The sequence below is a fragment of the Lissotriton vulgaris genome, chromosome 1_1 (genome assembly GCF_964263255.1).
Source record: "Lissotriton vulgaris chromosome 1_1, aLisVul1.2, whole genome shotgun sequence".
NCBI classification, from domain to species: Eukaryota; Metazoa; Chordata; class Amphibia; order Caudata; family Salamandridae; genus Lissotriton; species Lissotriton vulgaris.
In genome coordinates this window covers 1,939,301,753-1,939,328,678 of record NC_141685.1, presented here as the reverse complement: position 1 = coordinate 1,939,328,678, position 26,926 = coordinate 1,939,301,753, and the positions used below count along the sequence as shown (strand labels likewise).

Below are 26,926 nucleotides of genomic sequence, written 5' to 3'. Positions count from 1 at the left end.
CAAAAAGGAGCGGTGAGAGGGGGAATCCCTGCCTTGTTCCCCTGCTTATCTGAATAGGATCAGATGTGTTTCCCTCCATGGGATGCGGGCTGTGGGGGCAGTGTATAACAATCGTACCCAATTTTCAAGTTGAATAGTGGTTCTGCAGAGATTTCAATGGTCTGCGACGCCTGGAAGGCTTTCTTGAGGGGTTTAGTCACAAGTAGTGTATGCCATAAGAATATGCAATTTAGAGAAGAGGTGACACAAACGGATGAAGGCAGTAGAGGTTAGGTTGCGACAGTGGCCAATATGAGTCGCATCGGGAAGGTGGCTTGCTTTTTTTCAATAGGGTGATTATTAAGGCTTCAATAAGTGTTGGCGGTAGTTGTCCCGATTCGTAGGCTTCGTCATACATTTCTAATGGACAGTGTGTCCATTTGTCTGCGAATTGCTTATTATAAAATTCGCAGGTAAGGCCATCCGGGTCTGGTGCTTTCCTATGTGGGAGGGATTGAATCGCTGCACGAATGTCCGTTGCAGTAATTGGTTGACACAGATACTCTCTTTGTCTATCGGACAACCACTCAATAGCCACGTCTGATAGTCATCAAGTTCCGCCATGGCAGGTTCACCTTTCGAGGTCTATAATGCTGCATAGTTATTTCTGAAATGTGCTACAATGTCTTGTGTGATGTAGTGATCTATACCATTTGCATCCGTTACCTTAGTGATTGTTTGCCTCTCTGTGTGGATTTTGATCTTGGTGGCCAAGTTGTGCCCAGGTCTGCCACCTTCTCCATATGTGTGGGCTACATTTCTTTTTGATAGATACTGTATCTCTCCTGCTGCCAATTCCTGATACTCCAACATCAGATCTTTGATTTCTGCTAACGCCTGTGTACAGGGTAGGTTCTCATTTTCCCCTCAAGCCGGGACAGTGTGTTCTCAACTTTGGATAGTTGACCCGGGATGTCCTTTAATATTCCTGCTAATGTGCAAATGCATTTTCCCCTTATAGTGACCTTAAAGGTCTCCCATAGAATCGCAGCACTGTCTACAGAGCCCTTATTTTGGTCAAAATATTGTATTATGGCTTCCCTTATTGTTGCAACATACGGTGGATCTAGCAACGCTGTAGAGCGAAAGCGCCATGTAAATTGACAATGTATAGTTTGTGGAATGTGCAGCTTAAGCTGAACGGGGCTATGATCAGATAATGTTTTAGGCAGCACCTCAATTACGGAAACCCAGGCATTCACGCCCTCACTCAGCAACCATTAATCCAGTCGTTTCAGCTTCCATGGATATGTGAGTTCCTACTAGTCTCTCCACATTGCGCAGACGCCACACATCTATTAATCCCAGTTCAGCCATCCGCCATTGATGACCCTAGCTGTGTTGGGTGATTGCCCGCCCCTCCTGCTCAACTTGTCCCTACTGGGGTCTAAATGTGTGTTGAGGCCCCCCCCCCGGAGTATTTCAGCATCAGGCCAGCCCTGCAGTATGGATAGTATGTTTTCAAATAGGCCTGGTTTGTCTGTGTTAGGGCTGTAGACATTCACGATAGTCAGCAGTTTACCCATTAGCTTACCATGTACAACTGCCGGCCACATCTGTGATGCTTTTGTCCATAGTAAGTGGAAGAATTTTTTATCAATGTGATCACCCCTCTAGCATAGGTGGAATACGAAGATGCCAATCTATACCCGGCCCATTGCGCCCCAATTTTGGACTCAGAGTGCTTCGTCAAGTGTGTTTCTTGAATAGGGGTATCTTTATGTCATGTCGATCTAAATAGACAAACACCTGTCGTATTTCTTTGGGCAAATTACACCCACATACATTCCACGTCAAGCAGTTGATTACTTCACAGTAAATTGTGACATATAGTTGTACTGTACATCATGCATGTTATATCTGAAGTTTGAGACATACAAACGATATTCATTTTGACATCTGAGTCGTATTTAGACACGTAAAAACATATCCCAGTCTCCGCCCTCCTGAAAATCCCCCCACCCACTTTAGCAGCCCTAACTCGCTAAACCCATCCCAAACCTCCCAACACAATCCCCAAATGCAAAACAGATCTATAAGTACTGTGGGGATCACCCGTGGGGGAGTGTTGGAGCACAGTTAACCTCCGAGGTGCAAAGGGAGGCGGCAAACTACAATGGAAAAGGTTCCCATCTTGATTACTATAAAAAATAGTGAAAGGCAGTGGTTAACATTGGTTTAAACAGGAATCTGATATCTTATCTGAATAGTTAGAATCCGTATCCCAGTCTGCTCTGCATGCAAGGGTGCGATGTTGCAGCCGTCTCGTTCATTCGGGCTGTCCTTAAGGCAATAGACAGGTACTCAGGATTCAGAATTAAACTCTCAAACAACCTTTTTATCCCTATGCCCCATTGTTCGGACAGTCGTAATGTTCGTCCTCTGCGGTGCTGGAGGATTCCCTGTACATGCGCTTGAGAGACATGGCATAATCCATTGCGGACTTTGGGGTGATGAAGGTTCTTGACTTTCCTTCCACTTCAATGCGCAGCCGCGCCGGGTAGAGCATGGAGTAGGGGACCGTCACATCCATTAGAAGTTTCTTGACAGACTGGTATTATTTCCTTGCCGCTTGCACTGTTGCAGTACAGTCCGGGTAAAAAGTCAGGTTGTTCCCATTGTGATTTATTGTGACTTTTTCTCTTTTCAAGTGCAGAATGGTGTCCCGATCTCTGTAATTTAACAGGCGTGCGATTATGGGGCACGGAAGGGCATCCGCAGGAGGGCGCGCAGCCAGTGAATGGTGCGCACTCTCCATGATCAGTACTTGTGATAAATGTTCTGCCCCAAAAATCTTTACGAGTAGTGCTTCTACGTATGTCTCCAGACGACCAGTGTTGGTGGATTCCGGCAGGCCATTTATACGTAGATTATTGCATATGGATCTGGCCTCCAGATCTTCATTTTTTGCTTGAATAACAGCCAGCACTTTTTTCATGTTGAGCTGCAAGCCTTCCGATATGTGTGTCTCCGCTTCGCTCAGTCGCACTGCATGTTTGTCCAGCTTTGTTGATGTGTGGTCCATCCTTAGATTCAAACTGTCTATTTTGCTATCAATGGATTGCAGGCTCGTCTGCATCGCTAGGAGCATTTTTTCAATGGAGGTTAACTGGCTACCGAGATTCTCTAGTTCCGAATCAGAGGTGGCTTGCTGCTGCAATGTGCCAGCTTCCCGTGGCTCAAATGTGAGGCGTGATTGGCTGCGCTTGGTTCTCCCCATATTTGTGCCACTGTGCATGTCTCCTATGTAGAGAGGACTCGCACCCCAACAGGAGAGCGTCATGGTCCCATCGCCAGGACCCCTCTCACTCGGTCTGGAGATTCAGCCCTGTTAAGGGAGCGAACATTAGTGAACCCTCTTAGTGTGCACCACCTAGCCACACCAGTTGCACATCATGCTCTTCAGCCTGGGGTAAGATAGATACTGCCTGGCACCACTTCTCCTCTGCGGCCCCAATCAGTATTGTATATCAGTGACAGCACTGTGTACAGCCTGTCTTCTGTTCAACAGCTTAGGATACGTAGTAGGCCCCTGGGTGTTAAAAAAGTTCTCCTCTCACCTCCAACGCTGGCAGGGATAGTGACATTTACACATCCCTCCAGAATCGGGATCCTCACATGGTGGGGCACTATACTATGTTTAACTGGCACTCACTGCAGCAAGGGCCCCAAGAAATCCACAGAGTCAGCCCTTATACTTCATGGCCTCCTCAGTGCTGGCTTTAATACCTGCATGGAGGGCCTATAAACCATTGAGAGTCAATAGCCTGACACAGGGAGAAAATCAGAATATAGCACAGTGGGAGGGTTTATTGCAGTTCCATAACCTTGCCTGCCTCGGGGGTGCACTGTGATTCGCCTCACACTGTTACCTGGGCGCTCGCTGTAATCCGATGACAGTCCTTGTTGGGTAGCAGACGTGAGGCCCGAACATGAGCACTGACAACCTAGGCCCTCCTAGCCGCCCTTTGCCCGCGCTGCTGCACTCACCCAGCCAGCCGTGGGTGGTCTATGTTAGTCACCGGGGGCCGCAGCACCACTCCGACCACCTCTCCAGATCGCGGAAGGGGGCAAACCGCCCCCGATGCTGGCCACAGACACCTCACACCAGCTGGTGAAGCGGATGGCTCACAGCCCTTGCAGCGCTGTTGAGACTACCTTCCCGCACTCACCGTCTATCACGATGGGCAACGACCTTGAGGGCAGCAGCATGAGCCTCCGTTCTCGGTCAGTGGTCACGGACACCTCTGCCTGTCGTCTGTTGCATCTAGATGATCAGCGGGCTCACTGGGCCGCCGTGTTGTCAATATAGGCTCTCGCTGTCTTAAGCAAATATCTCAGCAATCAGGTCAGTGTCCTTCAATACTTTGAACCCCGTATCATTCGTCATGGCGCCACTGCATCGCCCCGTGAGTGCAGACATTGGATGCAATCAGGAACCACAGGATCTTGACAGGATTAAATATTCGGCAGGCAGAGCTGCTCTCCAGCGCAGCCATCTGCTGTGCACCCTGTAGCACCCCTGGCTTAACATAAACTTTACGATCTGGAGGGCGTTGTTAATATTGAGGACAATGGCTGCGTGAGTCGACTGCTCCGCACCTGATCCACCTGCATCTACGCCCTAGCATGATGAAACTGGACAAAAACAGCTGCTTCTATTGGGCATGAGGCTATCGGACAACCAGCTTCAATCCCGCTGTATACCAAACACCCAACAACACCATTTCAATAAAAACTGTTCTGAGCCAGTGATACCTAAGATGGCAGCTCCCATTCGAGGTCCCAGAGGTGGCTTGAAATCCCCGTAGCTGCGGCCTGACCCCACGAGCAAGTGAGAAACAGGCGAGACAATATTTCACTGATAAAAACGCTGTATGAGCAATGTGTGTGCCACGTATTGAGTTTGGCGTGAGCGACGATACAGAGGATCACACCTCACAGCTACCGCACAGCATGGGCTTCTTTCCCTAATGGAGAGCTTGTAGATACAATAACATCTTATTGTTTGAACTGGAAGGTGGGGAGAAGGACTGGACCTCTTCCACAAGGCACTGGATCCCCCCTGCTTTTTAGGTCGAGCAAAACAGCTTGCGCTGTTGCCTAACGACCTTTTGTATATGTTTTGGAAGTTGGACTCCACCCATTTCTTGCCCATTGCTTTCCATTTGTCTCTGTTCATGTTCTTGACAAATCCTTAGTTGCTAATGGGCAGTTGTTCCTTTGTCCCTCTTTTACATTTCCTTTTTACTTCGATGCAGCACTGACTAAGTACTGGGTTTTTACACTTGCAATGTTCAGATCTTCCTTCGGGCACTACTTTTCTTCTTCTTGTGTTCCCAGACTCAGCGCAGCACAGCTTCACGTCGGCCACGATTTCCATTGTCCAAACTGTATTTATTTAAAAAATCAATCAGCCTTCCCAAGCTGGAAAACACCAGCTGTTGTTTTCCATTGCTGCAACGCCTCCGGTTTCCAAGGTCAATGATTATTTTTTTAAATATCTTCAGTCAGGCGTTCGGCAAAGCTGCGTTCATGCGAATACAGATAAACACAACAATCAGAAAACTAGCTAGCGTTGTTCTTGAGAAAACTGATAAGTTCAACGCCTAGCCAGACAGCTCTTATTTTAGAATATTTCTTTTAAAAACGCAGAGAAAACGCCATCTTGCATCCTCGTTTCCTACCTAGCCACTCATTTCTTAACAAGCTATTAAAGCTAATCTACTTAAAACAGCATCCACCTCTGTCTGACCGAGGTGCCGCAGGACAGATGACCCCCGCCCTTTACAACCCGCGTAGCCATGTTAGAAAAAACTTGTGCTTTGCCGTTTGGTTCTGGGATCGGCAGAAAAGGTAAACAATTTATTGACAAGCTTGCACAACACTACTCCATTTCCGAGTGACGACTTTAGGAATAACTCTGGGTCGCATATGGTGTTTTTTGGGGGCGTTCAGGACTCCCAAAGATATGAGCCAAGTCACTGCGTGCTCCTCCAGGTTCATGGCAGCAGATAAGGCTGTGAAACAGATGCTGGGTTTGGTGCTGTATAACCCACATCAGTACATGCTTCTGCTAATTTCTTAATTTTTTTTCAAGAACTTCTGGTTTGTGGCGTGCTGTGCCTGAACTAGATCGCATAGATATATAAAAAGTTAAAATGCCATAGCAACGTTTAGATGTGGAATAATTTATTTCAAATGCCTGAGTTGAACATGTAGATGAAGCTCAAAACAACTATTAAATGTTTTGTCAAGCGTGTGCGCTAACAATACCTTTTACTGTGAATAATAACTCCATGTTGAAGCCTGCTAGAATGGGGTCCCAGGGGGATCGTGGCACGAGCCGGTGTCCCCCTGGAGAGTTTCATGCGGTGGAACAGTCCACACAGCGTGTGAGGGCTCTAGGCAGGCGAGGGGTGGGGCTTATCGGCGCGAGCAGAGCGGGAGGCGGTTAGAGAAAACAGTGATTTTGTGTGAGGAGATTGGGAGGCTGTCGTTTTTGTGACCCGCCCACCCTCTGTGTATATATATAAAAAAATGAAAAGGAAATGTCACATTAGGTCAGGTAGCATTTTTCTTGGTTCGCTGATTTTCCTTTGGGGGCGTTTTTTCTTGGGGGTTGGATGGTCTGGAGCTGGCTTATCCTTTCCTCTGGGGTGGGGGAGGGAGGTTGGGAAAGGTTGATTGGGATTGTGCATTTCATGGGGTATTTTTGATGAGAAGTCTTGTGGGGAACATTGTTTGGATAGCAAAAAGTTTCAAAGAGTAATGACAATGGGGTATTTGTTCCAATAAATGTTTATTGTAGCAAGATTCGAATTTATGTTGCCTGGCCTAATAAAGTGACCTTTTATGCTAAGTGCAGATATTTGGTGTGGTTGTTCTTATTGCGCGACGAAAACTTGTGCTTTTCCTCTTGTTTATCTTTTCCGCCGATCCTGAACCCAATCTATTGATGAGCTTGCACAACACTACTCCGTTTCAGAGTGATGACTTTAGGTCGCATATGGTCTTTTTGGGGGAGTTCAGGACTCCCAAAGATATGGACTGTGTCACTGCGTGCTCCCCCGCGTTCATGGCAGCAGGTTAGGCTGTGAAACAGATGCAGAGGTTAGTGCTGTATAACCCACATCCATACTTGCCTCTGCTAATTTCTTCTTTTTTTTAACAACTTCTGGTTAGTGACGTGCTGTGGCTTGAAACAGATTGCATTGATATATAAAAAGTTATAACGCCATAGCAACGTATAGATGTGGAATAATTTATTTCAAATGCTCTGGTTTAACATGTAGATAAAGCTCAAAACAAAGAGTAAATGTTTTCTTGAATGTGTGCTAACAGTAACTTTCACTATAATAAATAACTCCATGCTGAAAAACGTTTTAAGCAACTAGCATAGACATGAGTTTTATTTATTTACATGTTTGAAGTAACATTAATTTTGAAAATTTCCAATCCCATAATGCAATAGGTCTCGCATTTGCAAGAGTTTAAGTGATTGGCATTGTAAATAACAATGCAATTTTATTTATCGGGTTTGAAAAACAACACATGAATAAAAAGCATTGTCATTTACAATGCCAATAGCTTAAATTCTGGCAAATGTGAGACCTATTGCATTGCAAATGCTTGTTCGATTTGACACCCATTGACTTTGCATTCCTGAGTCTGGGAAGGCGGACCCATTACCAACCTCAAATATCATGTCTGGACTTGGCATATTAATTTTCGGCCCCTATGATACTCTTCTGGGTTACACTATGTCAATAGTTTGAAAGCCGGCCCTAGTCTTTTTACCCACATACCGGATTAAGGCAGCCTGAGTACCTTCCATCACAGTTTCATGCTTACTTTCTACACCCTAATTCCAGAATACAAAAAGGTGGGTATGCTACTCTTGGTACTACGTTACTAGACCATGTATAGCTTTAATTACCTTGGTGTTCTACCAGTCAGCCTTTTGGTGGTCTTCCTCACAACATTTTGCCTTCATCCTCCATTTTTTTCTGACCTTGTTTTTGCTGGCCTTACGACTTTACCACTGTTAAAGTGCATTGGGTCTCTCCTCTACACATAGTATTATTGGCTCATACCCACGTCACATATTTAATTTACTTTTAAGTCCCTAGTTGAGTGGTACTATTACTCCCCAGGGCTTATAAATGAAATGCTACTAGTGGGCCTGCAGCAGTGATTGTGCCACCCACTTAAGTAGCCCTTTAAACATGTCTCAGGCCGGCCATTGCAGGGCCTGTGTGTGCAGTGTAAACTGGCATTTTGACCTCCCAAAATAACCTTTTATCTGGCCTAAACCTTCCCTTTTAATACATTTGTCACCCCTAGAGTAGGCCCTACACAGCCCAGAGAGTAGGCTGCAGTGTATTTAAAACGTTGAGCATGTACTTTTAAGTTGTACATGTTCTGGTAGTGAAAAACTCCTAAATGAGTTTTTCACTACTGTGATGCCTCCTACTCCCATAGGATAACATTGAAGTTTCCTTATTACATTTTATAAGTGCAATTTCTAAATGGGAAGAGATCACCAGTTCATGTTTGGTGTCTCTAATCGCAATTTAAAATCCTAATTTATGGTGAAGTTGGATTTTAACTTGCCATTCTGAAAATTCTACGTTGGGATGCTCTTGCCTTAGCCATTTAGTGCTGGTAGCCTGTCTCTGTTCACCTGAGTGGGTGTAGTTGAAAGCTGAGCTTTGTTGATTCCTCTTAGTCAACCACACACAATAGGGAGGTTAGGTGTACCTGGATAGGCCATCACTAGCAGGTTGGGAGAGAGGAGCTGGGCACTGCCCCACTTACACGTGAATAGGCTATGGCCTGCCTCCACACAAAGGGCTGCATACTCCCTGTAGTAAGTGGTGTTTAGGGGAGGGAGCTCAAGCACTTTAGCACTGGTTAGCCGTGGTAACGTGCACAGAGTGCTGAGGCCCGCAAAAATTAGATCAGGACAAAAATGTTATGTGGATTCGTAGAGCGCACTTGTCACCAGGGAGATTTCCAGGTGCTAAGCAGGTGAGTAAGAACTGGGTTAGTTGAAGAGCCAGGTCTTCAGCTTCCTACAAAATACAAGAAGAGAGGATGAGGTTCTGTTGTGTTGGGGGGAGGTCATTCCATATCTTGGCAAACATGCAGGAAAACGAACAGCTATATGCTTCTGTGTATATGGGGCTTGGATGCGAGGGAGAGAGAGGCTGAGATCAGTTGTCTGGTGGGTTGGTTGAGGTGTAGATGGTGGATGAGGTAGGAGGGTCCTATGTTGTGCAGTGCTTTGTATGTGTGGGTGAACAGTTGTAATTGCCAGTGTTTGTGGATGAGGACCATTGGAGTTTCCTGGGGTGAAGCGTGATGTGAGTGCGGTGTGGGAGGTTGAGGATGAGCCTGACTGCAGCATTCTGAATGGTCTGGAGACTGTGGAAAAGGTAAGTGGAGATTCCAATGTAGAGTGAGTTCCCGTTGTCCAAATCTGCTTGTGATGAGGGCTTGTTTTACAGTGCATTGGGTGTTGTGGGGCAGCCACTTTAAGCTTTTTTGCAGCATTTGTAGGATGTGGAAGCAGGAGGAGGTATAGGCATTAACCGGTGATGCCATGGTGAATTTGTTTTCCAGGATGTGTCCTAGGTTTCTGGCATGTTCCATCAGGGTTGGTGTGGGGCCTAGCTTCATGGGCCACAAGGCAGAATCTCAGATAGAGCTCTTGTTCCTGAAGAGCAGCACTTCCGTCTTGTCTGTGTTGAGCTGCAGGCAATTCTCTCTCATACAGTTTGCCATGGTGATCATGCAAGTTGTAAAGTTATTCCTGGTGGACTGGCTGTTGTCTATCAAGCATAGGATAAGCTGTGTATCATCAGCGTAGGAGATGATGTTGATTCTGGCCTATCTGATGATCCTTGTGAGAGTTGTCCTGCATATGTTGAAGAGGGTTGAGCTAAGTGACGATCTCTGTGGGACTCTGCAGATTAATGTTTGGATTCTGAGGTGTAGGGTAGAAGTCTTACTCTCTGGGACCTGCCTGTTAGAAAGGAGGTTATCCACTTCAGTGATGGTCCTTGTATTCCTATGTGATGTAGTCACGAGGGTGTGATGAGAAACAGTATTAAAGGCTTGTCGGAGGTTTAGACAAGAAACTGAGCCACACGGAAGACTCTGCAGTACTAACAGAATTACGCAACCTCCAGTATAAGTATAATAAAACACTGAGTATGAGAGCTCACAAATAAATAGATATTTCTAAAGCTGAAAAAAATAGGTGCCAGAACATAGCTGGGAGATTGTTGGTAAATTACTTGAAATATTCTAAAAAACAAGTCTTTTATATCCGCCATTAAGAATGCAAATAGGGGAGCTGCAATTTTGGCGTAGGACAATCTTGACTCGTTTCGATCTTTAAACTGTAATCTCTACAACTGGTATATGCCAATTTCATCTAAGGTGTGTGCAGAGTACCTACACTTTGAAAAAACAAGGAGAGGGGCTCAAATAATCCGAAGGGATGGAGCACCAGAAACAGTATTAGTTAAAAAGAGTTTACCCTTAGGATTTCTTAATTATATATACTCATACATGTCACACATTCACAAATTAAGTTACTAGAGCAACTCCAAAGGTCAAGGATATAAAAATATATCAAAGTTTATTCATTACAAATACATATAGGTTAAAAGGTTGATCCATTGATCACAATCAATACAATGCAATTTAAAAATACTGTGCAAAGCGCAATACTAAAACAATAAAAATCAATACATCACAAAAAAAACATTAATAGCAGCAACTTTCACAGCATCACAATACATTCAACGGAAGGAAACCTACACTAGGTAATAACAATGTATCCTTACTGCATTAATCTGTTTATAACTAGGAACATTGCATGAAACACAGACTGTGTCACTATGTCAATTGTCCTGTTACAGATTTAATTTGTACGTTTGCGTTGATGCGTTTCGGCGGAACTACAATTTTATTTCCACCATCTTCAGGACAATTTAATAAAGAGATCCTTCCACCTTTTTGTTCATAAATGTATCTAACAAAAACACAATACAATTCAAAAGTTAAAATATGCAATGACATATATAATGTAACAAATTCTCTAATCATAATTTCAATTAGATACATTCTTCATTATTTAAAAACACACAAACCAAATTATATATCACCCTACTACAAAAACATTTGCTAATAGATGCCTATCTCTTTTCAACCCTTTACATTTGGAGATGTTCCAGACTTCATGTATTCAAATGCACACCATTCAACTGCTTTTAGTAATAACTGAACAGATTGTTCTTCTTACACTCTTTCTGTTATAACGGTGTCTTCATAAATTGAGGTACACTATTATAAGTTCTTCTATTTAGAACTATTTTATCCCATAAGGAATCTTTACTCTGGTCTTTTACCTTGACACAATCAAAGAAGACCGCTCCTGATGTCTTATCCTCGTAATGTTTAAGTCTGACAATATCGTCAACGTCTGTCTATTTCTCACAGGCCCTATAGAATGATAATAATAAGAAAAGTAGATTCTTTCTAAATCAAAAAATACATCTGATTTTATAGATACTTCTTAAAATCTACTCTTAACCATTGAATTTATATCTCACCTTGTTCTAATTCAGGTTGTGGTTCAAGTGACTGTCTTTTAGTTTAAAATGATATCTTCTCAAAGATGTTTTTTTGATCCTATTAGTTTGGCAGGTACTTCTCATAACATAATCTGGAGGAGACATATGCACAATCTTACATATATATTTCTAAATGTGTGTTGAAATAATTATCCTCTGGGTTCCATCTAGGGCCCATAATTAATATTTGCGCCCCCTCTGCTTACCTCTTAGATATCTGCATAATACTTCACAGTCAGAGTGTTGTTAACAATGTGCATACAGCCCTATTCCGGCCATTACTTTTTTTCCCTTTAGTCGGGGGGTTGATGTGGAATCAAATATAGACAGAGGAATCACATTAGTGTGCTATCTATTGCTCACTTTGTTTGTGTTTCTAAACCTGACACCTGTTTACAAATCTAAATTTCAATGTATACCTTATTATTGCTGGGCCCGATTTTCTACTAAACAGCTCAACTATCGACTCTTTTTAATTTACATTACATAAATGTCCTATGTCCTATACTCCTCTCAGTTAAATGTTCATAGGGCCTATATTTATATTTAAAACGGCTATTTCATAGACGCCGTATCTGTATTGTTGTTACCCCTGTCTCTCTAGATCTCAGAGTTCGACTAATACAAACTTGTGAATGATTCAAGAGGAGCCCACCGTCTCCAATCAAAATATGTGTGCTATACCAATTAGTAGATTACACAGTCAGAATTTGGTGGGTATAATTTGCGTCATTAACTAATCTCCTTGACTCCTCACTCCGTGCGCGGATCTGACACCATATACGTGCCAATTTCAAACCCCAAGGTGCAGTGTGACGTTAGTAACATAAAATAGTCGGGCCAATACTAAGCAGATACTCCATTAAGGTAGTTTGTTAGACATGATGTCTGTATTATGTCTTTTTTTCTGCACATATACACATAAACAAAACACATATACATGAAACTTATAGATTTCACAGGTTATCTTTATGATACAAGGCCCCCAGCCTCTGCTAGGTGGCTGCTTGAGGGTCAGTACATATTTATACATTACGTTACATTTACTTCCTTGTTTCTATCTGTGACCGGCTCACATATATCACTAAAATATATCAAAACCAATTAAACGTCGGCCGCGCTTTTTTTCTCTAATTTGCGTCATTTGCTAAGACTCCTCACTCCGTGCATGGATCTGACACCATATACGTGCCAATTTCAAACCCCCAAGATGCAGTGTAACGCTAGTAACATAAAATAGTCGTTTTTTTCTCCCCCCCGTACTGCATCTAATTGCAGCACTATTGACACTAACACGTATGGCACTAAGATCCACGTAATGCAGGAAACAGTTCGCTTCTCAGTTAAAAAGTCGCCGCCATAGAGTTAGATGCACTGGTCTCTTCCGGTTTTTATTAGCGTGGCATGACGTCATCACGCTACATCTCACCCTCTTTCATTTTTAAAGGAGACCGAATGTATTATATGCTCTTTTTACTCTTTTCTTTATTAAACCCCATACGAGGTACCATTATCCTTTTTATCTAACTTTATTAGGTATAATTATTTCAGTTGTTCTATAACGATAAAAGCACAACTTTAAGTGATGCATCCATTTAGTCAAATGAAGTATAGTTCAATCTTAGCCATTCCGTAAGCAGTAATCAGTAGTGTAACATGAACGGCTTATATATGTATATACCGAAGGTGACTGCCATTCACCTTGTTTGTTTCTGGTTTGTCTATTTATTTTGGGTAACCCATTAATTAGATGACAAAAGTATATAGCACCACCAACTTCTGTGACTTATTCCCCTTGGTGTGCCCATCTTTCCCCTTTCCCAATTTTCTACACTCTAAATAATCCCGGGTCGCACTGCCTTTCAAACTAATCCTGCACCTACAGCCCTTTTTGAAATGACTAACTACCATGCCCTTCTATACAGACTTCAACATGCCTACGGTTTTGATTCATCTATTTATACAGTTAGTTTCATCCATTCCTCTTTCGAGTTGAGTCCATGTGCCATGGTATTCAAGATAGAAATATACAATTGTTCTCTATTCTTTCTCTTGACATCACTGTTTCCTCCCCTGATATTATGGGTGATTTTTTTCAATTATAAACCACTCTATTTATGTGTGTTTATGTCCAGCCGTTATATAATGCTCAACTAAGGGGGCATTAATTTTTTTAGATTTAATGGCTGACCTGTGTTCTAGCATACGTATCCTTAATTCTCTCCCTGTCTCACATACGTATGCTAGTCCACAAGGACACCGCAAGAAATAGACTTCATTGCTACTCCTGCAGTTATTAAAACTTTTTGACGTCATGGTGAATTTGTTTTGAGTAACATGTTTGGTAAACATGCAGTGTTCACACATGCTACAAGTTCCGCATTTAAAATTTCCAGTTATTTTTATCATCTGTAAATCAGCCTGTATTTGGGGTTTACTATGTCTGTAGATGTTCACCAGACCTTTTCTGATATTATCATTGCATTTGAAGGCAAATAATGGTTTGGCTAATTTAACCTCCTGTCCTTCATTTAAAATACTCCAATTGGAGTTTACTACATTCTTTAATCTATTACTAACACTTGAAAATTGTGTGACAAATACCAAACGATTTTCAAAGGCAATCTTCTTTTCCTTTTTATTGCCCTGGTTCTGGTCTAACATACTTTCACGGTTAAAGAATCTTGCACGCTTAAACGCATGCTTGATCAGCTTTTCAGGGTAACCGCGATCAAATAATTTACTCTGTAAAACTTCTGAGTGTTTATAGAAATCCTCTAAGGTGGTACAATTTCTCCACAAGCGGAGAAATTGACCAAAGGGAATATTTTCCCTTTGTGCTTGAGGATGATAACTTCTGTACTCTAAAAGGGTGTTCCTGTCTGTTGGCTTAGTAAATAATTCAACAGACATGATCCCTGATATATTCTTGATAGTGATAGCTAGAATGTTAACTGCTGTCCTACCACATTGTGCAGTAAATCTTAGGTTGGGGTCTCCTAGATTTAATCACTCTAAAAATTCATTCAGGACCTCCTCCTTACCTTCCCATATGAAGAAAATGTCATCAATGAAGCAGCGCCACATAAGGATGTTTTCATAAAATGGCGCAGCTTCATTGGAGACATGTGTATCCTCAAAATCAACACATAAAGGCACGCCAAGCTCGTCGCACAGGTAGCACCCATGCTGGTGCCCTTACATTGTAAATAGGTTATTTTTTAAAACCAAAGTCATGCATTAAATGATAAAATCCTTGTTTGCACCTCTCACAGTTTCAGAGGTCAGATGGTTGCCAATAATCTTGATAGTATCATCCTGGGGGATATTAGTATATAATGCCTCTATGTCGAGGGTCACCAACCAATGTCGTTGTTCACTGTAGTTGGTGCCCTCTACCATAGATATTATATAGGCAGGATCCCTCACGTAGGATTTCTGCTTCACTACTAAGGGCTTAAGAAAGGCATCAACATACTGACAGAATGGCTCTAATAATGAACCAATACCATTAACTATAGGTAGCATTGGTGGAGAAGCCGAATTTTTATGAATCTTAGGAAGACCATAAATTGCCGGTGTCATTGCATTGTCATTCCTTAGAAACTTCAATTCGCCTTCGCATATCCTTTCATTAGTTTCGGCATCGTGTAAAACACTTTTAACCTCTCTTGTAAGGGCTTCTAATCTTGAATGATGGACTTTTAAATAGAGATCCGGATTTTCCAACAGAGTCATCATCCGTTGGTCATAGTCATATGTATTAAATATGACTACTCCTCCCCCTTATCAGCAGGTTTCACAGTTATGCTAACATCATCTTTTAGATTTTTAAGTGCCCTTCTTAATTCTCCTGACATGTTATTTTTGTCCGGGAAGGTATTTTCCACTATTTCCTTAACTTTAGTCTCTATTACTCGTTCAAAAATGTCTCAATTTCTACAAACAGAGCCTATTGGGGGGGAAATGTAGATTTCCCTTTCAGTCCTGAAATATTGGTTAGGACGACGTATTCCCTATTTTATTTTCAAAGAATCTAGTTAGTCTTATCTTTCTGAAGAATGCCCTCAAATCCTTTTCTAAGTTGAATTTATTGATTTTTGATGTAGGTGCAAATGTAAATCCTCTATCTAACACTTCAATTTCCTCACTAGTGAGCACTCTATTAGATAGATTAATAATGGGAATTGATTTGTTTATCTCACATTCTGTCGCCGATATCGCGCATTGCGGGTCTTTAAATATTCCTGCGGAGGTGCCCACTGATATTCCTGGGGAGGAATTCTTTGGTAGTCCTGAGGGGGATTCCATTGATATTGACCCCTCCCAGTCCCTCGTTTTATCCTTGACCCTCTCCAGTAGCGCGGTTCTAAAAAATCACCATCGTTATTATGTGTTCCCTGCTCTACTATAGTAGGTTCCTCCTATTCGCTACTGGAACCAGAAGTGTCCGTGAAAGTCACCCCCTTTCCACCACCTCTGGAGTAAATGGGTCTTGGTTCAAATTGTCCCTCACCTCTCTGTTCTCTACTCTGTTGGAAATAGTCCTTCCTAGTGTAGGGATATATAAATTCAAGACTAAATGTGTTAATATCTTTTTAAGTTTGATGGTCTTCTTATTTATCAAAAAGTCTTTATATCCATCAACCTCCTGATTGAGCTCCTCTAGCCTTTTAATAGCTGCTTCCAATGCTGTACTTTCTTTGAGAAACTTTTCTAATTCTTCTATCTCTTTTTCCTCTATAATTATCATTTCCTGAGCAGTCTCGATAATAAGGATGATCCAGTCTCGACTGCATCTGTTCGCAATATGCGTCCAGATCTCAAGGAATTTAGGATTGTCTATAAAGAGGCCTGGTTCGTTTCTTACTTGTAATCCAATGGGGATTACACCGGCCCTAAAATATTGAGTGAGGAATTCGACATGAAGCCCAGTGCGTACTAGTTTCTTGAAAAGTTGCTGCTATTAATGTTTTTTTGTGATGTATTGATTTTTATTGTTTTAGTATTGCGCTTTGCGCAGTATTTTTAAATTGCATTGTATTGATTGTGATCAATTGATCAACCTTTTAACCTATATGCATTTGTAAGGAAAAAACTTTGATATATTTTTATATCCCTGACCTTTGGAGTTGCTCTAGTAACTTAATTTGTGAATGTGTGACATGTTTGAGTATATATAATTAAGACATCCTAAGGGTAAACTCTTTTTAACTATAGCAGAGTACCTAAATTCCATAACTCACACACATAGATCATGAGGATTGGCTGTGCATTAAGGCTCCTATTTCCAATGAGGATATTCTGAATGCAATCCACAATATCAGCCTGATGGCTACTCTGATAAATATTATAAAGCATTTGCAGGCCTCGTTGTAGACACTTCAAAAACGGTCTTTCATCACTTTGCAGAGTCAGAAGTTTCATCATGAAAGGCCACATATGTTATTATAGTTGTTATCTCAAATAAAGGGAACGATCACATGGACATTAAGAATTTTAGACCCATATCACTAATAAACCTTGACTGTAAACTATACCTGACAATTATGACAATCACAATTGAGACAGTCAAACTTAAACTCATATCCTCACCCCAAACCTGATTTCTCAAAGGTAGACTGGCCACAGATTGCATCAGACTATTCTGCCATGTAATTGACAAAGCTAAATCCTCCCACTCTCCTACAGCTGCATTAAGACTTGATGCTGAAAAGGCCTTGGATAAAGCGTCTAAAATTCCACTTTACGTAAACATGGTCTTGGGGTGACTTTATATGTATGTTTATGTATCTCTACTTCAACCTGGTGAGGGTCAATGGTCATTTATTCCAAGCATTTCTGTTCTGTTTAGTCACATGTCAGGGAACCTCACTGTCCCCACTCATTTATCTGTTAATCATTGAAACGTCGCTCTCGGCGCTTAGAAATAAAATATAAAAAGGATCACCTTCCAATTTAGTAGACAATAAGTCGCAGCTATTTCTGATAATATAGTAATATTCACAGAGGAGGATGAACAAGACATCCTGATCGTCATGCAAGGGATAGAAAGATACTCAATAGTCTCAGTTTATTCATTTACTAAGGAGAAAACTGTGGTTTTCCCCATCAATGTTCATTGCACTCCTACAGTGGTTCATACCTCGGCCTGAAGTGGCAACCCACCTCCCTCAAGTACCTAGGTTTGGAAAAGACTTGAAAACCTCCTCCTCAACGAAAACAAAATGCTATCAAAAATCAAAGTCTTGCTGGCTGCCTGGTCTTCTAAATTTATCACTTGGTGGAAAGGACAGAAACCATTAAAATGATGGTGGCATCGCTTGTTAATTTTCTATCGAGCATGCTACAGATTACACTCTCATTCATGTTTTTTTAAATCAGTAGACAAATACATTTCAGAATTCCTAATAGCTAAGATTGCCATGAATACACTGAAAATGAACAAATAGAAAGGGGCCCTAATCTTACTAACCACCCAAGATATCATCTTGCACTGCTGGCAGCCCAAGGTGCATGATGGTGTGTGACCCAGGAAAGTCGGGCTCCCCTTTGGTTACCAATAAAAACTCAGTTATTACACTTTTTGCCCCTCAGCTCTACCCTCACTGCTAGTCATGTTTCCCCAATTAAAACTAGAGCACTCAAGGCCTATAATTTAGATACAGTGCATGGCCTAAAACAGCTAGATAAGGTACTAGATAAATGGATGGGTGGTTCTACTCAGGCTTGTTTGTGGTACAATAATAGAATCAATGTTGGCCTTAATACAGTATACTGGGAATATTGAGCAAGCGAGGCCTAAATACTATAGGGGAGAGGAACTGGCCTAACAGCTAGGGCGGTCGACATCGAATCTGGGTAACTGTGTTCGAGTCTCTGCAACGAAGCTGAACATCCAGTGATTCTGGGCAAATCACTTAATCTCTCTGTGCCTAAAGTAAAAAATGAGTGTGTCCTCAGGTAACGCAACTGGTGTTATGTTATGTTATGTTATAACAATTTATTATGCGCACAGCGACTCCAGAGAAGGAGCATCCCGGCGCAGAGACACGGAGCAACATAACACAACAGGGAGATAAATGCCTCAGAAGGAAGGCTAAAACAGGAAGGTCTTTATGGCTCTACGGAAAGACAACAGGTCCTCGAGCAGCCGGATTTCAACTGGAAGGGTGTTCCAGATTAACGCAGCTTTCACCCTGAAGGAGCGACCCCCCCATCCTGCTGAGCCTAAATCTGGGGACAACAGCAAGGGCCTGACCTTGAGATCGGAGGTTGCGGGTGGGGACATAGAAAGAGATAGAGTTGGCCAAAATCTCAGGGCCTATGCCTCTTAGGATTTTGAAGGTCAAACACAAGACCTTAAAAAGAATACGCTTCCTGACTAGAAGCCAGTGCAGGGAGCGGAGGACATTAGCCACCGGGCAAAACCTAGGTAGGCCGACAATGGCTCTCGCCGCGGCGTTTTGCACCCGCTGCAGACGGGTTAAGTCAGCCTGGTTAGCCCCAGCCAGCAAAGAGCTTGCGTAGTCCAGACGGGAGATGATGGTTGCCTGGACTACAAGCTGTCTGGTAGGGGCATCGAAGAATTTAAGCACTGGCCTTAAACCTCTTAAGAGTCCAAAGCAACAGGCTGCAATTTTTTTGGTGTGCCCTACGAATGTGAGACCAGCGTCTAACCAGACCCCTAGATTCTTCACCTCCGACACCCGGGTCGGAGTGGGGCCCAGCTCCGAAGGCCACCACTGATCGCCCCAGAGCTCCACTCCCTTCCCGACAACCATAACCTCTGTTTTTGTGGCATTAAGCTGGAGACAGTTACCTGTCAACCAGCTGGCCACCGCCTTCAGTCCAGACTGAAACCTGGGGGCATCCTGTTCCGCATCCCCGCTGAGAGTAACCGCCAGCTGTGTGTCGTCGGCATATGAGACCAGGGTTAGGCCCCACTGCCTTGCGACATCAGCCAGCGGTCTCACGTAAAGGTTGAACAACGTGGGACTCAGCGAGGACCCCTGCGGAACCCCCATGGCCAGAGGCTGGAACCTGGACTTGAAGGGAGGGATGGCAACACAGAAGGAACGGTTGTCTAGGAAGGAGCGGAACCATTGCAGCGCCTGGCCACCGATACCGATCTCCTCGAGCCGCTGAAGGAGGATGCTGTGCGATACAGTATCGAAGGCGGCGCTGAGGTCTAACAAAATCAGCGCCGCCGTCTGACCAGCATCCAACCTCGCACGGAGATGTTCCACCATCACAAGAAGGTGCTATGTAAAGCGCTCTGATACCCTATTCGGGTCAAGTTTGCGCTATATAAAACTCAGTAAAAATAAAAAAAAGTGATTAAGGAACACCGTACAACTGTCTACTATTTTTCTCCATTTTACTAAGAAAGTTCACTAGTCCTGATATGGAATTTTATAATTTTCTGCAATTGGAAAATTGGCTTATTCTCATTTACTTGACATTCTAGACTCATTGGATAAATTTAGGAAGATCGTTCATATGGCATTACATATATACAAACTGCTTGAGCCTCATAAAAACTATCCACTGAAGGTTTTAAAGAAGAAATGGAGCCCAAATATTCAACTGACATACACCAACTAGATTTTTTACTGATTAAACATGGCAAAATATTTGGCACTCCTTATTTTTACCCAAAGTCACCCCTGCTTTAGCATAATCCAGATCTTGGTCAATTTATAAAACATATTGGACCCCAGCTAGACTCCATAAACTGGGTTTGATTAAATCTGATATATGCTGGAAATGTGAAGAGGTGATGGGTTCTCTAGACCATACATGTTATTCTTGTACCTGGTCTAACCCTTTAGGTTTATATTACAATCCATGATCCAGGATGTGTTTGAAGAACCCATTGGAGTAGACTTCCTGGCGATTGTGCTGGTAATCTCTTCAAACTCAGCTCTTGTTGACCTTATCCACTCAAAAGTCATTACGCCTAAAATTATTCTGATGGAGTTGAAATCGACAACCATGATTTGATTAAAAAAATGGTGGTCCTTGCTCTGTGCCACTAGAAGTGCCTACAGCATACTGTATTCGAAGGTACACTTATTTCGTAGCTCATTGAAAAAAATCAATAAAGATATTTAAAAGTATCTCTCACTGATGCCATATGGGACGAACATCTGAACTCGCCAATGCTGGCCCTACAATTTTAACTGTGACATTTGATGTGTGCAATACTTTTTTTTATGTTTGAAAGCTTTATTGAAAAACAAAATTGGTAGATAAAAAGAACATCAGCAAAAGACATAAAAGATGCTGAAATATAGTCTATAGAAGTAACATTGCTAATGCCGATAACTAAGAAACAAAAGCATTTTTGGGGATTTTACAGGTATAGGGAAAGAAGGAAAGAAGGGGAAGGGACGGGAGAATAGTGTTACAAAATATTAATACTAGAGAGAATTACGGCAGATAAACAGATAATACAACAATCAATAGGAATGTACAGTATAAAAAGATAATGTAACATACGTAATCTGCAAAAGATACTAAATAAACAGGAAGGAGAGAGTAAAAAGTCCTTCAAGGGGGTTTAAAATGTTCTGAGTTGACGTGAACAGATCTTTTCAGAGCTAATTGATCTAGGTATGTGGTAAGAGGTAGCCAATAAAGATCCATGTTAAAAGGTGGTTTGGAGGAAGAGGCAAAGGCAACATCGAGCCTGTGAAAATGGCATAACGTGTTCCACCAACCTTGTATGGAAATGTTTGTAAGGGATTTCCAGTTGGAAGAAATGTGTTGGAATGCGTGTGCAAGCATGAGATCGAAAAGACGATGTGAGTGTGCAGGAAGATCTAAGGAATCTGAAAGGCTACCCAGGAAAAGAAGAGTGAGTGAGTATGGAACAGGGAGTGCGAAAATGCGAGAAAGATAAGACCAAACTTTTACCCAAAAAGCAAATGCACTAGGACAGAGGAAGAACAGATGTTGAAGATCAGCATTTAAAGTACCACAAGTCCAGCATTTGAAGTCAGAAGAAGCTGTGAAATGGGACATAGATAGAGGAGAAAGATAAAGTCTATGATATAGATAAAATAAAGATTGAGTAAGAGAGGCAGAACGAGAAATGTTTAAAGTTCTAGACCAGAGTTTGTCCCAGAGAGCAACAGACCAAGTACAATCTAAATCCGCTTCCCAAGCAAGCTCCGTTTAGTTTTGGCACATTCTGGGTGAGCAGAGAAGAATTTATAAATGAGAGATGCTTTAGGGAAAGTAGAAAAAACCACAAGAAGAGGAGATTGAGGAATTAGTGAAGTTGAGGAAGGGAGAGAAAAATGACAGTCAAGGATTATTTCCATAAGAATAGAACATTTCTGTAGAAAAGAACAGCGGAACAGAAGTTGAAATTGGGGAAAAGAGCAAGGTAATACACCATCAAAGAGCTGGGTAATCCACATGACACCTCTTAGTCTCCAAGACGTCCAACAAATGGGTCTATTATGTAAAAGGATAAGTGAATTATACCAAATGGGTGTGTTTAAAAATGATTCACGTCGGATGGTGGTCGGAAGAATCAAGGTTTTAGAAGAGAAGAAGTATATTTGAATAAAGGGAATGAGGTATAAGGAAATTTGGCAGAGAAGTGTAATACTTCTTCAAAAGAAAAGGGCAACAATGAAGTACGTTCAATAAGGAGCCACAGAGGAGAAAAAGGTGAAGGTTCTGATGAAAGTCAACGGGATGCCTGACGTAGAGAGAAGGATTTATGATACAGACGGAAATATGGAAATTGACCGCCACCATTTGACTTGGGTTTACGAAGAGCTACAAAAAAATTCTAGTTTTTTTATTTTTCCAAAGAAATTTCGAGAGAGAGGAATCAATACGTTTGAAATGAAGGTTAGGAATATGAACAGGCAACATGGAAAAGGTATAAATTAGGATAGGTGCGATCATCATTTTGATTGAGTCCAATAGACCCCACCAGGAAAGAAAAAGGGGGTTCCAGGAGGAGAATAATTGATCAATTCGAGATAAAACTGCGGACATATTTAATTTAATTGAAGAAGAAATAGAATTGGAAAACCAGATACAGAGATATTTAATCTTTGAGCTGTTCCAGGCAAAGCAAGTCGAGGAAAAGAGATGGGGAAGAAAGGTTTTGGTCAAGGGGAGAATTTCACTCTTATCTGAGTTAATCTTATATCCTGAGACTAGAGAGAATGCGTCAAATTCAGATAGTAAAGGGGAGACAGACTGCTCTGGATTGGAAATAAACAAAAGGATATCATCCGCGTATGCAGAAGTTTCAATTGATTATTACCATAAGGAAAACTAGAGATGGAGTTATTATTACGAATGGAGGACAGAAATGGTTTAAGAGCTAAGACAAAAAGAAGTGGGGACAGAGGGCAGTCTTGGCGTACCCCCCGCTGAAGAGTAATGGATGAGGAAAGTTGACGGTTTACGAGAACTGAAGCTTTGGGCGCAGAATATAACAAAGAGATGAGGGATATGTATTGGGGACCAAAACCATGCCATCGTAATGAGGCATCTACTCTGTCAAAAGCCTTTTCTGAATCAACAGAAATAGCAGCTAAAGGAATTGAGAGAGATGAGGCTTTATTCAAAACATTAAGAAAAATTCGAGAGTTATCAGAAGTGAGACTACCCTTGATAAAACTGCATTGCTCCTTACCAATAAGATGAGGCATATATGAATCCATGAATGTAATGAGAGGTCAAGTTCAAGGTCTGTAACATTTAGATGAGAATTAATGGGTTGAGGTGATTTCTCTAAATAGCTCTGAATAAGAGAAGGGGCAGGAGGAGATTCTGGAGTGTATAATTGTTGATAAAACAGTTGAAATTGATCAAGTATTTCCTCATCTTTATGTAGGAGAGTATAATCAGAGGAATAAATAGATTTTATAAGAGTGCAGTCTTTACGAGACTTAAGATAGTTAGCTGAGTATTTTCCAGACTTGTTACGGCCACAATAATAACGAGCACTACTACGAGGGAGAATTGAAGATGCAATATCAGTGGTAAGTTTATTGAAATCCAATTTTGCTTGCAAAAGATCTGGTCACATGCATTTGTCTGAGAAGTATAAAATTTATGTTCCAGTGATTTTATATGGGCTAGGGATGTTTTACGTTTCTGAAGATATTGCTTCTTTTTCCTAGAGACAAAATCGATAATGAATCCCCTTGCAGTAGCTTTAAAGGAGTCCCAGAGGATATAAGGAGGACTAGTAGGGTCAGAATTAAATAGAAAAAAAGTCATTAGCAAAGGAGCAAAAAGAAGAAGAGAAATTAGGATCGGTGAGAAGTGCACAATTAAAACGCAAACGAGATGGTTTGGGATGAGGCGGAAGTAAGTCAAGATCTGTTTCAATATTGGCATGGTCTGAAATAATTATGGGTTCAATAGAAGAAGACAGTAGGTTTTGAGATAAAGATTGAGAAAGAAAAATGTAGTCTAGTCGAGAAAAAGATGAGTGAGGAGGAGAGAAAAAAAGAATAGTCTAAAGTATCCGGATGTAAGAGTCTCCAAGAGTCAATAAAACATGATTGTAAAATGGTGTCTAGAAATTGCTTATATGGGTTGTGGGGGAAGAAGCGAACTGTGGGTTTGCGATCAAGGAATGGGTCTACAATCTGATTGCAATCACCACCTAATATAAATAGTTCATCTTTAGGTTGTATACACTTGCTCGTAATTGAAGGCCAAAAGGAACAGTCAGGTTGAGTAGGACCGTAGACATTAAAAACAATTAAAGGTATAGAATTAATAAGTAATTTAGACAAAATCCATCTACCATTGTCATCATTTTCTTGTAGCAAAACTTTACATTTCAATTTTTTATTAACTAAAATAGAAACACCATTCGTTTTAGTATTGGAGGGAGGAAATAAAACTGTAACCAACCCAGTTCCTCTTTAATTTAAGAAATTCAAGTTCAGTAAGATGAGTTTCTTGAAGAAGGACTATATCAGGGTTATAATGAGCTAAATGGGAAAGTACTCTCTGCCGTTTTATGGGGTTAATAAAACCTTTTACTTTCCAGGAAACATCTCTAAATTTTCAAATAAGATAGAATGAATAAGAACAAAAAGTGCCGAAGGGAATATATATTTCATACAGTTGAAAAAAGAGAAAAGGAATAGAGAAAGAGAAATATAACAAATAACATCCAAAGGATAGTAAGAGTGAAGTAAGGGAAGGAAAAAGGAAATCGCACAGATGCAAAAGGAGGAATAGAAGAAGAGACAGCACATATCCAGAAGGATGACTGTAAAGAACGTACCTGAGGGGGACATACATGAGAAAGACGGGGGATGGCGACACTCAACAAGACGGACCGCGCGAAGAGTGGAAATCCAACCACACCAGGATAACAAAAAAACCGAAGGAGAGGAGCCACATGGGATGAGGTATCAGACATCACAAATCTATATTAGGAAAGAAAGGACACATGATAATAGGGAAATAACGAGACGGTTATACAATATAATACATACAACAAGGAAAATTACAGTACAACACCTTGAGAATGTAAAAGGTAAACTTGAATGTAAACTGTGAAAATACCAACAGGAATATATTTTGAGTAAAAACAACAAGAAAACAATAGACCTAAATGATGAGTCATTTGGAGAAGCGGAGGTATCTGTTCCACCATTGGATTGAATATGAATAATGTTCTTAAGTTCTCCAGGATCTTGAAAAGTCCATGTTCGATTTTGATGAGTAACCTTGAAGATGCACGGATGAAACAAGCCATATCGAGCTCCAAGGGAACGCAAAGGAGCACGAAGAGACAGAAATTCTTTCCATCTTGATGCAGTGGCATTGGAGACATCTTGAGAGAGGAACACTCTCTGACCGAGCCAAGAAACTTGTCGCTTGGGTCTAGCTGCGGAGAGAACTGAGAGCAGGTCTGTAAATTTCAAGAAGAGAAAGATGTCTCTGCATGGATTGGTTGAAGCAGATGAACGAGGACCAAGTCTATGGGCTCTTTGGATACTGAGAGTAGTAGTGGGCGGCATGTCCAGAAGCTTCGGGAGGAAAGAAGTAAAAATGCCACAGGGTCAGCACCCTCCAAGGATTCTGGCAAACCATAAATACAGAGGTTATTCCTCCTATTTCTATGTTCTAAATCCTCCGTATGTTCGACTTTTCCAGAGAAGAGATGGGTTGAGAGTTGGTTTGTACCTCCGAAACCTGTTGTTCAACAGAGGTAATCCTACAATCCATAGCCACCCATTTTTCCTTCAAAAATTGCATGTCCTTATTAGTTTCCTCTACAAATGGACGTAATGCACTTATTTCCTCCAAGATTAACTCCAAAGAAATAGGAGAAGAAGACTTGTCAGGGGATGGAGGATCATGTTTCAGACGCTTAGTCGAAGTGGTTGGAGGAGAGGATTTGTTAGATATAGACTGTGTTGAGGAAGAAAGGTTAGTTGCAACTCCAGCCATTGTGACCGCAGCAGTAGAGGAACGTGACGCTGAAGAGGATGCCACTTGGACAGTCGTAGAGGGCACAAAAACAAACTTTGGTTTGCGCAGTTTGACCATAGAGGATAAATGAATTCTAATTTGATGCGGAGCAAACTGAAACTGCCAACGATGTAAAAGTTACAGTTATAGTAGGTTATTTGTCAAACCTTAAAACGCAAACAAGTGGACTTCAGCAATAAATTCCGAAAAAGATCCAGAAGGTCTTGAAAATGGTGGAAGAAGGAAATACTCTAATAGGTAAGCTCAGCAAGTGAAGTTTCGCTGCGAAGAGAAGGAAGGAGTCACGCAGGAAAAAAAACGAGACAAGTTGAATGTAAATGCTTTGTAGGAAGATTCCTGTGTAAAATCTGGCAGATAGAATTGCAAACATTCACTTTAAAGCAGCAGGAAACCATCTGGAGGAGGTTAAGCAACAGTTCTATGAGATAAGTTGGTCATATGGGCACTGGGCATTCCTTGTGGAGCACATTAAATTCCAGCTAATGTCACTAGGTGAATAATATTGAAGTCTTTAAAGAAAAATCGTCTCGGATGTGAATGAATAAACAAGTCAATAACAGTTCAGAAATGAGTTGTACATATGAGAGAGTAAAGATTAAAACCTACTTCCAGTGTATTTGAGTGTCGCAATTAGAGGTAGCCACAAGGGGGAGAGCTTTTTGCAGCGAGACGTCATGATGCAGCGCATATTTTTGTGATTCTTGAGAATCACCGCAAGCAAAATGGCGGTTGTGACA

The 26,926-nt window shown here is 41.6% G+C and overlaps 1 protein-coding gene across 1 annotated transcript in view; it reads left to right on the top strand.

Moving 5' to 3' along the window:
- The window catches only part of PPFIA2 (PPFI scaffold protein A2), a 1,928,138-nt gene that overhangs the window by 1,886,126 nt on the left and 15,086 nt on the right, over positions 1–26,926 (top strand). The gene's annotated exons all lie outside the window — the stretch shown is intronic.